Genomic DNA, 23,505 nt, shown 5'->3' with positions numbered 1-23,505 from the left:
GGACAGAGGGAGCAGGAAAGCAGTACAGAGGTCACTGAGAGCAGGGATACAGGGAGTAGAGAAGCAGAAGCACAGTGCAGCTTTATCTAGCAGGGAAAGGGCTTAATGACATACATTACGTCACATCATCGTACCCCTATCCTGCTCTTATCACTGGGGAAGACGGTAGGCTCTAGGAGGATGGGTTACTGTCAGATCCCGAGGAACTGAAAATTAGGAGTCTTCTGAGCAGTTTCGGGGGCTAGTAAGTTCATCCTAGACACCTGCATTAAGTGCGTTTTATTACGCAATTTCTTAAACATGCCCAAGTAGAAATATAGCATACAGTTGAATCCAAGCACCACACATGGTACAAAACCCATATACTGTAAGTATACCTCTGGTACATCAAAGGCGACAGACATACCCATGCGATTCTTGTTCATGCCCTCTTCCGCACATTTTATCCGATTCCCCGACGTAAACAGTTGTGAGGTACAGTATGTTTAATAGATTCTCCAATTGAAGGTTATCAATGGCCATTTCTCTAACGTCCTAAGTGGATGCTGGGGACTCCGTCAGGACCATGGGGTTTAGCGGCTCCGCAGGAGACAGGGCACAATAATAAAAGCTTTAGGATCAGGTGGTGTGCACTGGCTCCTCCCCCTATGACCCTCCTCCAAGCCTCAGTTAGATTTTTGTGCCCGGCCGAGAAGGGTGCAATCTAGGTGGCTCTCCTGAGCTGCTTAGAATAAAAGTTTAAGTTAGGTTTTTTATTTTCAGTGAGTCCTGCTGGCAACAGGCTCACTGCTACGAGGGACTTAGGGGAGAGAAGTAAACTCACCTGCGTGCAGGATGGATTTGCTTCTTAGGCTACTGGACACCATTAGCTCCAGAGGGAGTCGGAACACAGGTCTCACCCTGGGGTTCGTCCCGGAGCCGTGCCGCCGACCCCCCTTGCAGATGCCGAAGTTGAAGAGGTCCAGAGGTCCAGAAACAGGCGGCAGAAGACTTTCAGTCTTCATAAGGTAGCGCACAGCACTGCAGCTGTGCGCCATTGTTGTCAGCACACTTCATACCAGCGGTCACTGAGGGTGCAGGGCGCTGGGGGGGGCGCCCTGGACAGCAATGTATTATACCTTTTTTATGGCTAAAATACATCACATATAGCCCTTGAGGCTATATGGATGTATTTAACCCCTGCCAGATCTCACAAACTCCGGGAGAAGAGCCCGCCGTTTTAGGGGGTGGGGCCTATTCTCCTCAGCACACGGCGCCATTTTCCTGCTCAGCTCTGCTGTGAGGAAGGCTCCCAGGCTCTCCCCTGCACTGCACTACAGAAACAGGGTTAAAACAGAGAGGGGGGGCACTTATTTGGCGATATGATTACATATGTGAAAATGCTATAAGGGAAAACACTTGTATAAGGGGTTGTCCCTGTATAATTATAGCGTTTTTGGTGTGTGCTGGCAAACTCTCCCTCTGTCTCCCCAAAGGGCTAGTGGGGTCCTGTCCTCTATCAGAGCATTCCCTGTGTGTGTGCTGTGTGTCGGTACGTGTGTGTCGACATGTAGGAGGACGATGTTGGTGAGGAGGCGGAGCAAATTGCCTGTATTGGTGATGTCACTCTCTAGGGAGTCGACACCGGAATGGATGGCTTATTTAGGAATTACGTGATAATGTCAACACGATGCAAGGTCGGTTGACGACATGAGACGGCCGGCAAACAAATTAGTACCTGTCCAGGCGTCTCAGACACCGTCAGGGGCTTGTAAAAACACCTATTTACCTCAGTTGGTCGACACAGACACAGACACGGACACTGACTTCAGTGTCGACGGTGAAGAAACAAACGTATTTTCCTTTAGGGCCACACGTTACATGTTAAGGGCAATGAAGGAGGTGTTACATATTTCTGATACTACAAGTACCACAAATAAGGGTATTATGTAGGGTGGGAATAATCTACTTGTAGTTTTTCCTGAATCAGATAAATTAAAGTGTGTGATGATACGTGGGTTTCCTCCGATAGAAAATTATTGGAGGTATACCCTTTCCCGCCAGAAGTGAGGACGAGTTGGGAAACACACCTTAGAGTGGATAAGGCGCTCACACGCTTATAAAAACAAGTGGCGTTACCGTCTCCAGATACGGCCGCCCTCAAAGAGCCAGCTGATAGGAAGCTGAAAAATATCCTAAAAAGTATATACACACATACTGGTGTTATACTACGACCAGCAATCGCCTCAGCCTGGATGTGCAGCGCTGGGGGGGCTTGGTCGGATTTCCTGACTGAAAATATTGTTACCCTTGACAGGAACAATATTTTATTGACTATAGAGCATTTTAAGGATGCATTTCTATATATGCGAGATGCGCATTCTGGCATCAAGAGTAGATGTGATGTCCATATCTGCCAGACGATGTTTATAGACATGACAGTGGTCAGGTGATACAGATTCCAGACGGCACATGGAAGTATTGCCGTATAAAGGGGCGGTCCATCGGACCTGGTGGCCATGGCAACAGCTGGAAAATCCACTTTTGTTACCCCAAGTCACATCTCAGCAGAAAAGGACACAGTCTTTTCAGTCTCAGTCCTTTCGTACCCATAAAGGCAGGCGGGCAAAAGGCCAGTCATATCTGCCCAGGGTTAGAGGAAAGGGAAGAAGACTGCAGCAGGCAGCCCATTCCCAGGAACAGAAGTCCTCCACAGCTTCTGCCAAGTCCGCAGCATGACGCTGGGGCCATACAAGCGGACTCAGGTGCGGTGGGGGGTCATCTCAAGAGTTTCAGCACGCAGTGGGCTCACTCGCAAGTGGACTCCTGGATCCTACACGTAGTATCCCAGGTGTACATTGGAAATTTGAGACGTCTTCCCCTCACAAGTTCCTGAAGTCTGCTTTACCAACGTCTCCCTCCGACAGGGAGGCAGTATTGGGAAAAAATTCACAGGCTGTATTCCCAGCAGGTGATAATCAAAGTACCCCTCCTACAACAAGGGAAGGGGTATTATTCCACACTATATTGTGGTACTGAAGCCAAACGGCTCGGTGAGATCTAAAAGATTTGAACAATTACATACAAGGGTTCAAATCAAGATGGAGTCACTCAGAGCAGTGATAGCGAACCAGGACGATATGGTGTCACTGGATATCAGGGACGCTTACCTACATGTCCAAATTTTGCCCTTCTCACCAAGGGTATCTCAGGTTCGTGGTACAGAACTGTCACTATCAGTTCAGACGCTGCCGTTTGGATTGTCCACGGCACCCCGGGTCTTTACCATGGTAATGGCCGAAATGATGATTCTTCCTAAAAGAAATATGGACGCTTTCCTGATAAGGGCAAGGTCCAGAGAACAGTTGGCGGTCGGAGTAGCACTATCTCAAGTAGTTCTACGACAGCACGAGTGGATTCTAAATATTCCAAAATCGCAGCTTTTTCCGACGACACGTCTAATGTTCCTAGGAATGATTCTGGACACAGTCCAGAAAAGGATGTTTTCTCCCGGAGAAGAAGGCCAGGGAGTTATCCGAGCTAGTCAGGAACCTCCTAAAACCAGGAAAAGTATCAGTGCATCATTGCACAAGGGTCCTGTGAAAAATGGTGGTTTCTTACAAAGCGATCCCATTCGGTAGATTTCACGCAAGAACCTTTCAGTGGAATCTGCTGGGAAAATGGTCCGGATCGCATCTTCAGATGCATCAGCGGATAACCCTGTCTCCAAGGACAAGGGTGTTTTCTTCTGCGGTGGCTGCAGAGTGCTCATCTATGAAAGGGCCGCAGATTCGACATTCAGGACTGGGTCCTGGTGACCACGGATGCCAGCCTGAGTGGCTGGGGAGCAGTCACACAAGGAAAAAATTTCCAGGGAGTGTGATCAAGTCTGGAGACTTCTCTCCACATAAATATACTGGAGCTAAGGGCAATTTAAAAGGCTCTAAGCTTAGCAAGACCTCTGCTTCAAGGTCAGCCGGTATTGATCCAGTGGGACAACAACACGGCAGTCGCCCACGTAAACAGACAGGGCGGCACATGAAGCAGGAGGGAAATGGCAGAAACTGCAAGGATTCTTCGCTGGGCGAAAAATCATGTGATAACACTCTCAGCAGTGTTAATTCCGGGAGTGGAAAACTGGGAAGCAGACTTCCTCAGCAGGCATAACCTCCACCCGGGAGAGTGGGGACTTCAGCGGGAAGTCTTCCACATGATTGTAAACCGTTGGAAAAAACCAAAGGTGGACATGATGGCGTCCCGCCTGAACAAAAAACTAGACAGATATTGCGCCAGGTCAAGGGACCCTCAGGCAATAGCGGTGGACGCTCTGGTAACACTGTGGGTGTACCAGTCAGGGTATGTGTTCCCTCCTATGCATCTCATACCAAAAGTACTGAGAATCATAAGAAGGAGATGAGTAAGAACGATACTCGTGGTTCCGGATGGGTCAAGAAGGACTTGGTACCCGGAACTTCAAGAGATGCTCACGGAAGAACCGTGGCCTCTACCTTTAAGAGAGGACCTGCTCCAGCAGGGGCCTTGTCTTTTCCAAGACTTACCGCGGCTGCGTTTGACGGCATGGCAGTTGAACGCCGGATCCTGAAAGGGCATTCCAGATGAAGTCATCCCTACCCTGGTCGAAGCCAGGAAGGATGTAACCGCAAAACATTTTCACCGCATTTGGCGAAAATATGTTGCGTGGTGTGAGGCCAAGAAGGTCCCTACAGAGGAATTCCAACTGGGTCGTTTCCTACATTTCCTGAAAACAGGACTGTCTATGGGCCTAAAATTAGGGTCCATTAAGGTTCAAATTTCGACCCTGTCGAATTTCTTCCAGAAAGAACTGGCTTCAGTGCCTGAAGTTCAGACGTTTGTAAAAGGGGTACTGCATATACAGCCTCCTTTTGTGCCCCCAGTGGCACCTTGGGATCTCAATGTTGTTTTGAGTTTCCTAAAGTCACATTGGTTTGATCCACTCACCACTGTGGAATTAAAATATTTCACATGGAAGGTGAAGATTCTATTAGCCCTGGCTTCAGCCAGGCGTGTGTCAGAATGGGCGGCTTTATCATATAAAAGCCCTTGCTTAATTTTTCATTCTGACGGGGCAGAATTGAGGACTCGTCCTCAATTTCTCCTTAAGGTGTTTTCTGTTTTTCACATGAACCAACCTATTGTGGTACCTGCGGCTACTAGGGACTTGGAGGACTCCAAGTTACTTGACGTTGTCAGGGCCCTGAAAATATATGTTTCCAGGACGACTGGAGTCAGAAAATCTGACTCGCTGTTTAGCCTGTATGCACCCAACAAGATGGGTGTTCCTGCTTCTAAGCAGACGATTGCTCGCTGGTTTTGTAGTACAATTCAGCTTGCACATTCTGTGGCAGGCTTGCCACAGCCAAAATCAGTAAAAGCCCATTCCACAAGGAAGTGGGCTCATCTTGGGCGGCTGCCCGAGGGGTCTCGGCTTTACAACTTTGCCGAGCTGCTACTGGGTCAGGGGCACACCCTGACTGAGGAGGACCTGGAGTTCTCTCATTCGGTGCTGCAGAGTCATCCGCACTCTCCCGCCCGTTTGGGAGCTTTGGTATAATCCCCATGGTCCTGACGGAGTCCCCAGCATCCACTTAGGACGTTAGAGAAAATAAGAATTTACTTACCGATAATTCTATTTCTCGTAGTCCGTAGTGGATGCTGGGCGCCCATCCCAAGTGCGGATTGTCTGCAATACTTGTACATAGTTATTGTTACAAAAATCGGGTTATTCTTGTTGTGAGCCATCTTTTCAGAGGCTCCTTCGTTGTTATCATACTGTTAACTGGGTTCAGATCACAGGTTGTACGGTGTGATTGGTGTGGCTGGTATGAGTCTTACCCGGGATTCAATATCCTTCCTTATTATGCACGCTCGTCCGGGCACAGTATCCTAACTGAGGCTTGGAGGAGGGTCATAGGGGGAGGAGCCAGTGCACACCACCTGATCCTAAAGCTTTTATTATTGTGCCCTGTCTCCTGCGGAGCCGCTAAACCCCATGGTCCTGACGGAGTCCCCAGCATCCACTACGGACTACGAGAAATAGAATTATCGGTAAGTAAATTCTTATTTTTATATGGAACCTAATTCTCTCCCACAGTTGAATTGCCCCCTATGAGTCTGCTTATCTGCACATATTTTGTAGTGACTGGCATCTGACCTGGGGTAAAGGCATGCTGGGCAATCTAAGGGAGGCTGGGAATGGTAACAAGAAAAGCAAACTTAAGGGATTTACAAAGGAGTGAAATTTGTACAGTATAGAAAAAAATCCATTTAAAATTGGACAGTTAAAAAAAAATTGGCTGCGGGCTTCTCTTTTCTCTCTTCAAATCGCAGTTAATGAACAACCCTTTCAGCTGTGCACCAGTGTTCTACACAAATCTAAGGTGCAGGATGGATCAATACTGTCTTTTATGTTCCTATTTTCTGTATTTTCTTGCACCTAGATTCCAAGTAAAGTTACCTGCCATTTAAACCAACCGTATTCGTGTCTATTAACCACTTGCCTGGCATAAATGTACAGTGTGTCATCAGTAGTGGATTTCCCACTAGGCACGTGAGGCACATGAGTAGGGGCAGCACACCTGGTTGATAAGGGCTAGATGTTTCTTTTTTTTTTTGTCATTACAACTTTATATATATATATATATATATTAGCAAATAATAGGGGTAAGACAATGGGCAGCAAATTGTGGTCCAGGAGTTGGTAGTAGGGTGAGGTTGGGGCTACTTTGGTGGTCTCGAGGCTACCAGACTGCCAAACGAAATTAAGGGGGCAATGACGAGATGAAAGGTGTGTGTGTGTGTGGGGGGGGGTTGCGCGGCGCCCAATAATGTGCCTAGGGGCGTCCTGTCCCCTAATTTCAGCCCTGTATGCGATATGACCGCCCCCAGGAGTGCTTTACCTGGCCAGGTCGCATCACTTATGTCAGGCTGCCCCACTGTGTCTCCCACTTTTAATGGAGAAATCGGCTCTGCATAATTGCAGAACCGACTTCCTCCTGCTGCTGCAGCTGACAGACGACATTCCTCCTGCTGTGACCACCGACCCGACCACTCCCGAAATTGCACCCCAGAATGCCTTACTACTGGCATTCCGGGGTGCATGCTCAGAACTAAAAGTGCTAGGAGGGGGACATAGTTTCGGTAGCGTCTAGTTTACCTTCGTGGAGAGGACCTTTCCCATAACCCCCTGGGTCCATGTCACAATCTATTTGGAATAGTAAAGTGTGGCAAGCGAAGTGCAGAGAGCCACCGAGCCCGAAGTGTGGCGAGCGAGCCCGCGAGGGTCCAATGCTGCATAGAAAAAAATAATTACCCTTAACGAAGAAAACATTTAGGTGCTGTAAGGGCGGAAGGTCTCTCCTGCCCTCTCGTTTTGTCACTTCCAGGTCCTGAACCCGAAGGTAACATAGACACAATCTCCAGCACAACTACAGTATGCTGATCTCTGTGTGTGCACAGATCAGTTGCAGCAAGGAAGATGGATGAACAGTCCCCCCCCCCCCCCCCCACCAGCCCCACGTTCTGTTGTGCCCTGCAATAAGGTGAGGGGCAAGGGCTATGGGGGGGGGTGTGGGGGGTATGATTTAGAGTCATAAAGGGGCTAATGTTTTGGCAAGGGGGGTTGGTAGGGGATGTATGTGCTGCCAAATAAAAATGTTTGTGTTCGGGTGGGGGGAAGGGGATACATTTAAAAGAATGACATATATAGTGACACATGGGGGAAGCGGTCACTAAGTGGTGGTGAGGGGGGGCTCTGCCACTAGGATCTATTACCACTAGAGGGGTGGGGGTAGATAGTGCTAGGAATCTTTTGCCACTGGTGGGGTTATTTCTGATGGGCAGTGGGAAGTAATTTTATAATGGTGCCTACAGACACCCTAGGTATATTTTATTAATATATTTAAATATTTTTATTAAAATACTTTTAAACTTTATTACATTTAAAAAGGGCAATTTATGAGCTTTTTTTGTAAATTAAATAAATACATACATACAATAAATTAGTTAAGGGAGTATATTCTTGCACTGTTTCCTTGCTTGATTGTGCCTATCAAAGCAGAATGTATACGTTGGACCTCCTATGCAAGCTATAAACTACTTTAGAGGTTGTGTCTTTATCCTCGCCAGCTTCCTGACCTATTGCATGTGTACGCTGTGGTCCAGAATGTCGTGTACAGTACTTGCCACTAGACCAATAGATTGTACTGTATGAAGTGTATCAGACTGTAGTAAGTTTGGCAGTAGAACTTGTGGAGACCGTAAAGGGATTTTAAGCTTTGCAAGCAGGCTTCTTTGTACTAACTCAGAACCAGGGAACCATTAGGTTAATCTAGTCGGTGGCATAGGTTGTGAATGGTTAGGGATGCCTAAAACTAGTGTTCATTCTAGCACCTTGCACTTGTCACAACCCACTGAAGCTGGGCATACACCATACAATTATCTGGCAGATCATCTACCAGATCTAGCTGGTTGGAATAAAAATCTTGTAATGATGAGAGCAAATGACAATCAACCATTTGCTCCCAAACATTGGAAAATAGATAAAAACTGTCATTTATACAAAATGGTAAAATTATTTAACCAATTTGTCTGAACGGCAGGTTTTGCCCATAATCCAGTGTGTGAGAGCAAATGGTCAAATGTCATTTGCTCTCATCCATTACCAGATTTTCATTCCAACCAGCCAGATCTGGCAGATGATCTGCCAGATAATTGTATAGTGTATGCCCAGCTTAAGATACAGACCAGAGTGTGCTAGAAGCACCAGAGCAGAGAGCGACACTCCATGCAGGAAATAGGAACAACACGGGTTGTGACAGGTGCAGGGTGCTAGAATGAACGGATGGATTGAATTTGATGGATCAAACCTCCTGAAGTAGGGGAATATGGAGTTATACTGTATCAATCAGTGAGCTTTTACTTGTCATTTTATAGAATGTACTTGATAAATGCTAGCTAGAGCTAATTGGTTGATATGGGCAACTTCGCCTCACTTTAGGATGCTTGATACGTCTCCCAACCCTGCGCCATGCTCCTGTGAATTTTGACTATCATTTTAAACAATGATTTATATAATCCATAGTCTTGTAAACCATTTTAAGCACAGTGACATCATGTTTACTTGTACACTAAAAGAGGAGGAGGGTAGAAGATGTTAGGAAGAGAACACTGGTTACAAAACTCAATTGGAAACGAGTGTCACTTTTGAATATTATCAGACATGGAAAGAAAGATGAAAACGTCTTATCGGACTGTGGTTGCCTCTTTTCCTTTACGTTCTCCTGGATGAAATGTTTACCCTGATGTAAAGAGTTACAGTAAACACACAATTAAAACTTGCTCTTTTCCTCTCTGCAGGATGGGTGGCTGGGCTCGGCTGTATAAAAAGCTGAATCACGTGCGCGATGGAGAGAATTCATTATTGGCCGACGTCCACAAGCACATGAAAAACGAATGAGAAGACTTCAGGAGCCAGAGAGGGGGCGGTGACCTTCGCGGAGCGTCTTAAAGGTCATTAGAAAATCACATTAATTCTTTTCATTCAGTCTGGGAACAGGATAGCCCAGGTGTGTCTGTCACAATAACTCCATCACTCAGCGGCATGCAGACAGAATTGTATACATGCCAGATGATTTTGTTGTATAAACTATGGACGCTCTATACTGCAAAGTCACATAAGGGCAGTGGCATAGTAATGGGTTAAAGTATAGGTCTGCAAACTCGGTCCTCATTACCCCACACAGTTCATGTTTTGCAGGTGCCCTCACAGAATCACAAGTGAAATAATTTGCCTGCAAAACATGCACTGTGTGGGGTAATGAGGACCGAGTTTGCAGACCTATGGGTTGCAGTGGTTCTCAAACTCGGTCCTCAGGACCCCATACGGTTCATGTTTTCTATGTCACCCAGCAGCTGCACTGTGTATCACCAACTGTCACATTTTAAAAATCTACAGGTGACCTGCAAAACATGGACTGTTTGGGGTCCTGAGGGCCGAGTTTGAGAACCTGTGGGTTAAAGGATCCCTCACCTATAATAAGTGATCTAATAGCAATTATGTGTTTAATTGGTCAGTCCTGTGGTCAAATAAAGGGATGGAATTATACCCCTTTCACAGAGAAAGGCAAATTCCCGGGTGAAGAAGTTCTACCCGATAATTTGCCGATAAACACGGGTCCTTTTTCTGTGTGAAAGAGTCAACCTGGGTTGAAATTCCCAGGAATTCGACCCAGGAATTTACCAGGGTTGGAGACCCGGGAATTACAACCCGTGTTGACCCTTTCACACAGACTAAATACCCGTTTTGATCCGCAAATTGCCGGGTAGAAATTCATGACACGGTAATCTGTTTGTCTGTGTGAAAGGGGAGTCAAGCAGGGACCAGCAAAATTACCCAGCACTGAAATGCCGGGTAGAAGACGGGTAATTCAGACATTTCTTTCTGAAAAGTGTATATCAGTGAGAAGTTCCTCAGTTAGGAACAGAGGTCCTTATTGAGAGGGGATACAGTCATTAGGTCGACAGTCATTAGGTCCACCACTATTGGTCGACATGCATTAGGTTGACACCCATTGAGAGTCAGACACATAAGGAGGAGCACAATACCTCAAATATAACTGCATGTTTGAGATCTGTTTAGTCAGTCACATATGAAAGTATTAAACTGCGACTCCCTAGGCTGTGGCTCCTCCCCCTCCCTGAGGTGTGTCTGATACAGCTGGATTCTGAATGGGGGCAGGGGATCCCTATGAGTTCCACAACTGCTAAGAATGGCAATGGAAACACATTGCATGTAATGGGGCTAATTCAGTAATAATAGCAAATTCTGCTAAGCAAATTACGCCCCCATTCGCACTGCACCACCCACCGTTCAGGTTGCCTCGCCCCCGCAATGCTCCGTCTCCTCCCTGGAAACGGAGCGTTGCTTGCCCCACCCCGCGACCGCCCCTGCCTGATTGATAGGCAGAGGCAATCGCATTTTCTGCGGACACCCCGCAGAAAATGCAAGCGCATGCGCAGGATGGGCACTGCGCATGCACCCGCATCTTTTCCGCTAAAATTCCGGTTGGATCGCACACTGCGATCCAACCTGAATTAGCCCGAATGTCCGGATAGAATAGGTAATAAGGCCATAAGCAGATTGATGCATGTAAAATGTGAATAGCATATGCAGATAGGACGATCCAATGGTTGCTCAGAATAGTGGGGGTCATTCCGACCCGATTGCTCGCTGCAGTTTATCGCAGTGCGCCGGCGCATGGCCGAAGGCAATCGTTTCCTAGCGATCGCCTCTGCCTGATTGACAGGCAGAGGCGGTCACTGGGCGGGAGGGGGCAGCACGGCAGCGTTTGGCCGCCGTTATGGGGGTGCGGTCCGGCCAATGCAGGGCGGGCCGCAGCGGCTGCGTGATGTCATGCGCAGCTGTTGCGATCAGGGACAGCGACGATCAACTCCCGGCCAGCCGCAAGAGCTGCGCTGGCCGGGAGTTACTCCACAAGTACTAAAGCTACGATCAACTCGGAATGACCCCCCATTGTTATAAGCAAGATTATCAGCAAACATCAGATGGATTAGGTCCTTTGTTTTATGTGGTCACATAATAGTTTCCAGTCAGTTTCATTCAAGACTTTACATTATGTTTATCATGTTTCACGAGTCTGTGGTGGATAAACGTAGTATTAATTATTCATATATGGATCACCCTGAAATCTGCATTATTCTTTATGCTCAAGCAGCCAAACTGTTTCCTCTGAAGTATTAATATTTGCTGTGCCCATTGGTTTCCATGCTGCTGTACAATGCACAATGTAATCTCTTCTTCATGCTGTACAGTTCTTCTCAGCCTTTCTCGCCATACACATTTAGAAAATAATCTCCGCTTTCAGTCACACTGAAATGAAAGATAAGGGATGAGGTCTGGACTAATAGCCATGTCCGGATATTTTCAAGAATGAGGTATTTTGTTGAGTTCTGTCTATGGTTGAGTTTTTGCATTCGTATTATCTTTACGTGTAATGTTTGCAGATTCCAAGCGGTTTACCCATATTGCCAGCACATTTCACTGCATTCCATTCACACTTTAGGCCATCTTACTCACTCCCCTTCATTAGACCTTAAGGGCTCTATTTACTAAGCCTTGGATGGAGATAAGGTACTAGCCAACCAGCTCCTCACTGTCATTTTTTGAAACCCAGCCTGTGACATGGCAGTTAGCTGATTGGCTGGCACTTTATCTCTGTCCGCTTTATCTCCATCCAAAGCTTAGTAAATAGACCCCTAAGTCCCATAAGTTCCTATTCCATCTTCTTGACAGAAAATGGCACTGCCAAAATGGGAGGCTGAACCTACAGTATAGTAGTAGACATTTTAGTTAAACTGTAGGCAAAGTGCAGCCTGTAGCAACATCTGAGCTTTATTCAGTAAAATGAAGGCATTGGAAATGGTGCCTCAGCATTCCACATGTTTTAGCAAATGGCGTTCACATGACTGTACTGTACCAAAGCAATAGCTGCCATCAGGACAGCTAAGTGGGCAAACACTGTACCCAAAACTGTACAATACAAGGTCTACCCCCACCCCCTTCACATTGCCGTGTACGTTAGGATGTCCCAAAATATGTAATATGGGATCTGATCTCTTCAGTTTGTGAATTTTATGCTTGGATCACCCCTCACACTAAAATGCAAGGTCTGATCTATCTCTCATCCTATACAATATAGGATAAGCACACCACCACACAATAAACATACAGTACATGGTCTAGAGTCTGACTATGACACACTGTTCAATAGATGATATGCTTACCCCAACACTATCACTGTACAGTACATGGTCTAGAGCAGTGATCTCCAACCCGTAGCTCGCGAGCTACCGGTAGCTCGCTGTAGTATTTTCGGTAGCTCACAGAGCGCACGGGCTTGGGCAGTCACTGGCACTCCTCCTCCCTTCATTTTTAATATGGTGCCGGCCGTCAGCCAATCAGAACTTGTTGACCGGCAGTGGCGGCACCGGATTGGCTGTCGGACCGCAAGTTTTGATTGGCTCACTTACCAGCACCATATTTTAAATGCCCACCGCCGCCGGAGACTCTGTCACCCTCACCGCAGCCGCACTCCGGACTTCACAGGAGAGGCGCGCGCTGCACTCTCCTCCCCTTCCGTCCCTCATATAGGAGGAGCAGCACCGGCGGCAGTAAAGGAAGCCAGCAACTGTTAGCACTGTGTGGGGCACTGTATCGGATACTGCGGTGTGGGGGGGGCATTTTAAATGGCACTGCGGGGGGGCATTGTATCTGGCACTGCTGGGGGGCATTGTATCTGGCACTGCTGGGGGCATTATTTGTGTATCTGGCACTGCTGAGGGGCATTATTTGTGTATCTGGCACAACGTGGGGGGCATTACTTGTAGTTGTGAGGCCAAACCCACTTTTGTGAGGCCACACCCACTTTCGCAGGAACGCACGTGCATTGGGGGGAGGGGGGAGCTCCTTCAGAGGGTTATTTTCCGAAAGTAGCTCACACCCCAATTAAGGTTGGAGACCACTGGTCTCGATTCTGACCACCACACACACACTACAATACAGGATATGCTCACCCCAACACTATCACTGTATAGTACATGGTCTAAGGCCTGACCTCTACCTACACTGTACAATACAGGATATGCTCACCCCAACACAATCTCTGTACAGTACATGGTTTAGAGTCTGAGCTCTACCTACACTGTACAATACAGGATATGCTCATCCTAACACAATCACTGTACAGTACATGGTCTTAGGCCTGACCTCTACCTACACTGTACAATACAGGATATGCTCACCCAAACACAATCACTGTACAGTACATGGTCTAGAGTCTGAGCTCTACCTACACTGTACAATACAGGATATGCTCACCCAAACACTATCACTGTATAGTACATGGTCTAAGGCCTGACCTCTACCTACACTGTACAATACAGGATATGCTCACCCCAACACTATCACTGTATAGTACATGGTCTAAGGCCTGACCTCTACCTACACTGTACAATACAGGATATGCTCACCCCAACACTATCACTGTATAGTACATGGTCTAAGGCCTGACCTCTACCTACACTGTACAATACAGGATATGCTCACCCCAACACAATCACTGTACAGTACATGGTTTAGAGTCTGAGCTCTACCTACACTGTACAATACAGGATATGCTCATCCTAACACAATCACTGTACAGTACATGGTCTAGAGTCTGAGCTCTACCTACACTGTACAATACAGGATATGCTCATCCTAACACAATCACTGTACAGTACATGGTCTTAGGCCTGACCTCTTCCTACACTGTACAATACAGGATGTGTAAACACCATCACTGTACAGTATATGGTCTAGAGTCTGACCACCACACACTGTAAAATACAGAATATTCTCACCCCGACACAATCACTGCACAGTATATGGTCTACAGTATGGCCACCACACACATTGTACAATTCAGGATATGCCCACCTCAACACCATCACAGTACAGTACATGGTCTAGGGTCTTATAGTCTCTGGCTAGGGTCATCTCACTGTGAGACCCACTGATTCCCTCTTTGATGTCCTGCTATGACCAGCATTACTGTATATAACAGACGGTTTTAAAAGGATGCAAAGGCAGATCAACATAGAGGACAATATCCAGATAGTATCTGCAAGTGGAGAGGGCTCATTTACCTCTGCAAACCTCCATTGCACATGCTATCTCTCTTTCAGACTTGTGTAGACCTAGAGCTTAGATGCTCCTACAGCAGTGCAGATTATGTGCTTCGGGGTGAACCCCTTGCCCTTAAGCAGAGTTGCAGTTTAAGGGGCACTGTGTGCGAGGGCGCAGGACCTTTTCTGCACATGCGCAGAGTGGGTCCTAAGCATACGCTGTCCCAGAAACAATGGAGACGTATATAAACCTTCAGGGTTATGTCCATCTCTGAATCAGGTACACAAAATCTACCCTAATGTTGGATATTAAAAAGGACATGCAAACCAAACACTTTAGCAACAGGGACTGACACTTTTTGGCTGAAGTGCTTGGTTTGTTTGGACCCCCACAAAACAAGCTACCAATGGGTTTAAGGCAGCTAAGCTAACAGTACTGTCAATGGTCTCTACAATGGCAAGATGTCAACGTCATTATTATTCTCACTCTCACCGTCATCAGTGTTTACATATGCATAATATTAATTCATCCCCACTGGATTCCATCATTACAGAAGTCTCTGTATTTTGAATGGATTGCCGGTAAAGATCTTCCTCATGGAATTTGTAGTTCATTTTGATGAACATCATCTTTTCCACATTTTGAGGAAGTAGACACCTACGCCGATCGCTTACAAGGTGAGCAGCTCAAGTATAGCAAAGCAAGTTTGTACAAGGGCCTCAAAATTGCCTTTTTTCCTTCCAGTAGTCAAAGTGACTCTCTGACATGCCTATTTGTATGCTGTCATTAAAATAATCCTCTACCATTCTGTGGAATCTGACGTTATCAGATGGAGTTACGAGGTCTTACTAATTTTGGGCAATTCTTTTAACTCTGACTAGACTTCAAAATGTTGTGTTAAGTAATGTGCATCACCATTGGGTGTCTTGGTAAAGCACATTTTTTTCCTGCCTGCAGCAGTTGCTGGAGAAACTGAAGGAGGAGATGTCATGTACCACTTGAGCAGACAACTTGCTCACCAGGAGCTCTTAGCATCTCTTAAGATCTGGGTCAGTTGGAAAGAAAGACACAATGTATGACTTAAACCATGGGTCTTCAACCTGCGGCCCTCCAGCTGCTGTGGAACTACACATCCCAGCATGCCCTGCCTCCATTTTAGCATGCCTTAATAGTAAAAGTGTGGCAGGGCATGCTGGGATAAATAGTTCCACAGCAGCTAGAGGGCCACAAGTTGAAGACCCATGACTAAAACCTAAGATGAAGCACAAACTTTAGTGATCCGATTTCAAGATGTTGACTATCCTCTGAAGCATGTAAAGGGTGGAATTCCATCTTATTACCACCTCTTGTTTCAGTTGGCAGGGAAAATTTTACTTTTTTTTGCAAATGACAACTCACACTGGGGACTCACAGTGCTTATATTATGTGAATGCAGTGGGGTAAGGCACCTACACCACATACAAGTTGAACCCAAAAAATGATTTAAAGCATTTATGTCTTATTTTTTTTTGCAAATTACAATTCACACTACAGACTGACAGTGCTTATACTGTATTATGTGAATGCAGTGGGGCATGGGGGTAATTCAGATCTGATCACTGCTGTGCGTTTTCGCACAGCGGGCGATCATCCATTGACTGCGTATGCACCGCAATGCGCACCCGCATCGGCCAACAACAACAGGTTCGCCAAACAGCGACAGGCTGGTGCGAAAATTTAGATCGCAAAGCCATTCGCAAGGTGATTGACAGAAGGAGGCCATTTGTGGGTGGTAACTGGCCGTTTTCAGGGTGTGTCTGTGAAAACGCAGGCGTTCCCAAGCATTTTTAGGGACGGTGTGTGACGTCAGCTCCAGACCCGATCAGGAAGTGCTTTTAGCACTGTAGGAGTAAGTCCTGGGCTGCGCACAGACTACACACACTGAGTGAGGTGCAAACGGATTTGTAGCTGCCCGCATGGCAAACACATGCCAACGCACACTTGCACGGGCGAATTTACACTCCCCTTTGGGCGGTGACTATCTGATCGCAGGACAGCAATATTGGCAGCACAGCGATCAGGTCTGAATTCACCCCCCATGGCACTTACACCACACACAAGTTGTATAAAAAAGAACATTTTGGTTTTTTAAATTTATCGCAAATGACAGCTCACACTGCGGAGTCACAGTGCTTATATTCTATGTATGAATGCAGTGCGGCACAGCGCCTATTGAGCTTTATTGAACACACAAGTTGTACAAAAACCCCACTTTTTTATGTTTTTTTACAAATGTCACATAGCAAAATAGTACGCATTTTGTTAACCAGTATTCATGAGAATGCAGCCTACTGTATGAACATCACTGGGGCATGAGGCACATTACAGAGGACCCATGCCTCCTCAGTGATTTCCCTGGCATCTAGTGAATTGATAGCCTACTGTAGAATCTCATGACTATTCGTTCAGACCAAGAAAACGCTGCCTGCACTATGTGTAATTGATGCAGACTATAGTATTTCGGAAACTGTAATGCTAAAGAGATCATTTTGGTTTGGCAGGGATACCACATAAATATGCTGCAGTTATTGACATCATTGTCTGACTTTGAGGTAAACTCATCCCCTAGAGGGCCGAAGATTGCATGATAAGGAAACATTATAGGTCAGCAGATAAGCAGAACATTGCCGATACGTCATCTTTTTCTATCCGGAAACATCAATGGGCGCTGTATCTTTTTCTGTTCATTGTCACTAATCTCCTTGTTTTGTTTTTTTTTGTTCAGTGTTTAGCTCCAGATTTCCTTCTCACTCTGCCATCCACTGTCCTCACCATATCTTCTTAGCCACTCTCTTTCCCTTCCTTCCTTCCTTCCTTCCTTCCTTCCTTCCTTCCTTCCTTCCTTCCTTCCTTCCTTCCTTCCTTCCTTCCTTCCTTCCTTCCTCCCTTCCTTCCTTCCTTCCTTCCTTCCTTCCTTCCTTCCTTCCTTCCTTCCTTCCTTCCTTCCCTCCTTCCCTCCTTCCTTCCTTCCCTCCTTCCTTCCCTCCTTCCGTAACTGTGGTGGTTTAGGCAAGTAAGAAGGTGGCTGTTTGCCCAAAAGTGGACTTCCGCTTTAAGAGAAAATAGGATTAAAGAAAAAAATGATTTGTGCTTCTTTAACCAGTTTGGCTCCATGTTTGGTGAATGTGCTCTGCCTTCACGCACAGGCCCGATGTCAACTGCTGTGAAAAAGCCCACTCCGCAGATTTCTGAAGAAAACACTAATGTATTTTTAATGTTTTAATTATCTATGCAAGGATGTTGCAAGTGATTTGTCAGTTTGGCACTGCACTCTTGTAACAGCATTCAGACGTCTTCAATCAGCTGTGTTTTATGCGGGTCTGAATATGCTGATGCTGGTGTATTTATTTTACCAGCATAGCTAGCAACATACAGCGTGATGAATGGAGAGATGATATCAAAGCTAGATGCTACAATCTCTCTCCTAAGGACTACTCTTTCTTCTTTACAATTAGAATTCCATAGCAATCCTAGGAAACCGATTTGTTTTTACCACCTTTAGTGGAAGGTGTTGCTTGCCATGTATTACTATAGTTTCTGCCGGTTTGGTATTCCTGTTCGTCACGCCAACATCTCCGTAGTTCCTTTTCAGCCGATTGTTATTTTGTTTTCTGCCTGGCACCTGAATTTGACAGCTTCATAGGTGGTCAGCCTCTCTTCTTGAAAGACCACTGTTGACCCTATAAATATTCCTGCCGTCTTTCAGCTCTGACACACATTCTTGTTGCCAGGATCTTTTATCTTTCTGCTATTTGCTGCATGATCTGAAGAGTCTGCTTCAAACTCAGATGCTAAAAATACACTGACTACAAAGAGCAGCTGTTATAGACTGTCTACATGTCTGAAGAGAAACTCAGTGGGAAATAGGGAAGCGCTTATATTCCTTACACTGACAAATATACTGCACTAACACATCAATTTACTGCATAACCCCTCTCTCTGTGCCTTTAACGCTCCACATACCTCTTTGCTATGACACCCCTATTACCTCATGTAACTGCCCCCGTCATTTTTTCCCATTACTCCCCCTATTGCTCTGTATAGTCTTCCTTATAACTCATCTAGCTTCATATGATGCCTCCTTATAACTTCTCTTACTTGAGCTTTCCTGCCATGAACAACTCATACATACTCTGACAGGAAGGGGTCGAAGGGGACAGGGTCGGACTGGCCCACAGGGGTACAGCAGAAACCACCGGTGGGCCCCACTGCCTGGGGGCCCTCCTCCTCCTCTAGGGATCAGGTTCCAGACTGTGTTCTTTAATTATACATATGTTACATTATACTGCACAGGACTATGATGTATTCTCTACAGTACATTGCCAATATTTATCTGGTACATTATCATGCACGCACTAGCAGTATTTATATATTTGTCAGGGGGCCCAGCCCATGCACTCACTGATGGTTAGGCAAACCAATGTAGCGTCTGGCCACACCCCCTCTGGAGACTGACCACACCCCTAAACATGGGCCCCTACCACTGCATTCCTCGGTGGGCCCTTTATGCCCCAGTCCGACACTGGAAGGGGAGATGTATCAAGCCTTGGAGAGAGAGATAAAGTGGAGTAGTTGCCAATCAACTCCTGTCATTTCAAAGAGTGTGCTAGATAAATTACAGGCGCTGATTGGTTGCTTTTGGCAACTTTACCACTTTATCTCTCTCCAAAGGCTTGGTACATCTCCCTCTGTGTCGTTTACTGACCAGCCAATGCCTGCTTCCTCCTTTCAGTGTCTGAGGAATGATTGTGATTGGCAGTCCATGGCTGGATGTTTTTTTGTCCATAACAGGTGAGGGAGGGATGGCAAACAACAGACAGCAAATGGCTCAGGAACAGGATTGGTCCTACTAACCCATATAGCCTATCTCTATAACTCCCACTATTAATCTATCAAACCCTTCTTTATCTTGGTATTTAATGTAACCCCTATCTAAGACACACCTCTTGTTTCACATAATCCGTCCTATGACACCTACTATTGAAAAGATATATATATATATATATACATCTTCTGTCTTAACAACTGGCATATGTTTGTTCTATGGTTTCTCAAATTAGTTAACTGTTTTAAGTCCCCATAACAAATGGTGGAGACTATTGCATGGATCTCACAGCCTTTCACACCTCTCCTCCTCAATTTAAAAGGACTGTATGATCCCATGCTTGTTAACCGATTGATAGAGCTACAGTAAAAAGATAGGTCGACAGTAAAAGTTAGACAGTGCTTAAGGTTGACAAGTTCAAAAGTATGACATGACAATGGTAGACACAAGTTTTTGATGTTTTTTTTGTAACTTCTTCATCATTTACCATCCACGTGGACTACGATTGGGAACAGTAACCTGTGGTGAGCGCAGCAGTAGCGGAACAAGGCATCTTGAACGAAGTGTGGCGAGTAAATCCACTAATTTGGCTCAGAAACATACAAAATGACCCAAAGAAACCCCAAAAATTTGTGTCAACCATTTCCATGTCAAGGTTTTGTACCCGTCAACCTTTTGCATGTTGACCATTTGAGGTCACCCTATTGTCTGTCTGATTTCTGTAGATCTATTGAACCACACCCTCCTTGTTCTAGGAATTATTTGTTTTAAAATACTGGTACGTCTTTCTTGATTCCTATTATTACCGTACTGCTGACCAGACTCCTGGATCCATGCGGGCACCACTTTAGTAGCCCTCCTTTTATTAATGTCTCTTTTATTAATGTCTTTTTGGAGATATGGTTCCCCCCAAACTGTTTCCAATAGCTGGAAGTACAACCTGCCTCTGGGGCTAATTCAGACTTGATCGCTGCAGTCTGAATCCTTTTGTGAAGTGCGCACACGCAGTGGCCGCACTGCTTTTGCGCACCCCGGGGGCCTGCATACCATGCACCATGATTGACAGGCAAAGTCGGTCGTGGGGCGGGAGGGGGCGTGCCAACGTTGTTAGAACGCCGTTGGCGGGGCGCAGTCTGGACAACTTAGGCGTGACCGGACCGTTGGGATGGTGGGCCGCGGCGGCTGCGTGACATCACACACAGCCGCTGGGACGCGGCGAGTAGCAACCTGCCAGCTTTGACAGGGAGCTACTCGCCAGGTACAAAAGCATTGCTGCCGTGTGATGCTTTTGTACCTGTGCTGGGGGGGGCTGACATGCGAGGCGGACTAGCGCTGTGCTGGGCGTCCCCCCGCATGTCAGAGTAAATTATCGTAGATGTGCTAAATTTAGCACATCTACAATCAGATCTGAATTACCCCCTCTTTCCATTACCACCAAGTATTCTCCAGGCTTTTCCCACCACTTACAGTACTTACCTTCACATTATCCAAATACATCACCTTACTGTCCCTTTTGTCTTGCTGCGGACATTACATCGCCGCCCTTTCTGTATCGTGCTTTCAGGTCCTTGTACACCCACATGCATTATTTTACATTTTGAAGCATTGCCTTAAAAAGTCCACGTTATTTATCTATTTTATCTCGATGACTACGCCTTTGTTTTTAACCTTCTGGGCCATGGCCCCTGTTTTACGTTTTTGTAAAGAGACATATTCCATTACATATCACAGTAACCTCACTAATACATTAAAGAACCCTGGACTGATCCATGAACTACTCCTCTGATTATAACTCTCTGTCTTCTGTCCTTGAGCTGAAGCTTTATTCATTGATTGAAATCCATTGATTTTTCAATATTTTAAATCAACTTAATGTGCCATAATAAATCAGATGGCATGCGGTAACATGTCAGTCCAGCCCACAGAGCTACAAATCAGGGCATATGTCGGAGTCAAATCCGCAATTTACAGTAGGCTTTACAGCCTATTGCCAGTTTTCTTATCTGCACCTCTATGCAAATCAAAACATGCAACGTCCATGGCTGCGATGTGCTGTTCCTGAATAGCTTAATGGAACCGCGCCCTTCAGTTGGCTCCACATTGGAAGTTGGTTAGCTGTGTGGATAGGGATGCTGATGATTTAAACCCCCCACGTTCCTTCACAATTCAGTTCATGCATGCACACTAATTCGGCCACTACTAATTAGCAGCGGAATCATCAGTGGTAGGTATTACATGGACAACTGCTTTTCAGTGCTTATGGGGAGTTAAATAATTAATATTAATTAGCATTGGTCCAATCGGCCCTTATTAATGAATAGGACTTTTGAAGAAAAAGAGTGAAGCCTGAATAGGGTGGTCCAGAGAACAGAACCTATTCAATAAAATCCCTGTAGCGCTAAGGCCTGGGGGGCATGTAGTTATGTGGCGGTCACAATACCTCCCCCTGCATCCCGAACACTGATAATCCCGACAGCCTGGGCCTGTACGAATAGATGATAAACGGAAATCCGCCAGTTTGAGATGATCGTCCAAATCAATATAGGTTATATGACTCACTACCTAATTACCTGCTACCACTCTGCACTAAATGGTGGATTAAGGTTACTCTAGCTACCTACAGTATGTGGGATAGGAACAGGCCACAATTTAAAGCCAACACTCAGTACCTCACTAGCTTCTGTTATGAGCATCTGCTGCCTGTGTGTACAATGCATACCTTACTAGCTTCTGTTATGAGCACCTGCTGCCTTTGTGTACGATGCATACCTTACTAGCTTGTGGTATGAGCACCTGTTGTCTGTATGTACGATGCATACCTTACAAGCTTCTGTTATGAGCACCTGCTGCCTGTGTGTACGACACATACCTTACTAGCTTGTGGTACGAGCTCCTGCTTTCAGTGTGTATGATGCATACCTTACTAGCTTGTGGTACGGGCACCTGCTGCCTGTGTGTACAATGCATACCTTACTAGCTTCTGTTATGAGCACCTGCTGCCTGTGTGTACGATCCATACCTTACTAGCTTGTGGTACGAGCTCCTGCTTTCAGTGTGTATGATGCATACCTTACTAGCTTGTGGTACGGGCACCTGCTGCCTGTGTGTACGATGCATACCTTACTAGCTTGTGGTACGAGCTCCTGCTTTCAGTGTGTACGATGCATACCTTACTAGCTTGTGGTACGGGCACCTGCTGCCTGTGTGTACAATGCATACCTTACTAGCTTCTGTTATGAGCACCTGCTGCCTGTGTGTACGATCCATACCTTACTAGCTTGTGGTACGAGCTCCTGCTTTCAGTGTGTATGATGCATACCTTACTAGCTTGTGGTACGGGCACCTGCTGCCTGTGTGTATGATGCATACCTTACTAGCTTGTGGTACGAGCTCCTGCTTTCAGTGTGTACGATGCATACCTTACTAGCTTGTGGTACGGGCACCTGCTGCCTGTGTGTACGATGCATACCTTACTAGCTTCTGTTATGAGCACCTGCTGCCTGTGTGTACGATGCATACCTTACTAGCTTGTGGTACGGGCACCTGCTGCCTGTGTGTACAATGCATACCTTACTAGCTTCTGTTATGAGCACCTGCTGCCTGTGTGTACGACACATACCTTACTAGCTTGTGGTACGAGCTCCTGCTTTCAGTGTGTATGATGCATACCTTACTAGCTTGTGGTACGGGCACCTGCTGCCTGTGTGTATGATGCATACCTTACTAGCTTGTGGTACGAGCTCCTGCTTTCAGTGTGTACGATGCATACCTTACTAGCTTGTGGTACGGGCACCTGCTGCCTGTGTGTACGATGCATACCTTACTAGCTTCTGTTATGAGCACCTGCTGCCTGTGTGTACGATGCATACCTTACTAGCTTGTGGTATGAGCACCTGTTGTCTGTATGTACGATGCATACCTTACTAGCTTCTATTAT

General features: G+C 46.1%; 1 protein-coding gene across 8 annotated transcripts in view; it reads left to right on the top strand.

The window, feature by feature from the left end:
• LOC134949185 (leucine-rich repeat and fibronectin type III domain-containing protein 1-like protein) overlaps nt 1-23,505 on the top strand; it is a 934,368-nt gene that overhangs the window by 408,639 nt on the left and 502,224 nt on the right. For 6 of the 8 annotated variants that reach the window (XM_063937628.1, XM_063937629.1, XM_063937624.1 and 3 more), the window contains one exon: nt 9,376-9,528. The gene's annotated coding sequence lies outside the window, so the exon portion shown is untranslated. Of the gene's footprint in view, nt 1-9,375; nt 9,585-23,505 lie in introns of those variants that run through there. The other 2 variants (XM_063937630.1, XM_063937631.1) reach the window with 2 other exon arrangements.

Source organism: Pseudophryne corroboree, chromosome 8, assembly GCF_028390025.1.
Source record: "Pseudophryne corroboree isolate aPseCor3 chromosome 8, aPseCor3.hap2, whole genome shotgun sequence".
Classification (NCBI taxonomy): domain Eukaryota; kingdom Metazoa; phylum Chordata; class Amphibia; order Anura; family Myobatrachidae; genus Pseudophryne; species Pseudophryne corroboree.
This window is presented reverse-complemented; position numbering and strand designations above follow the sequence as displayed.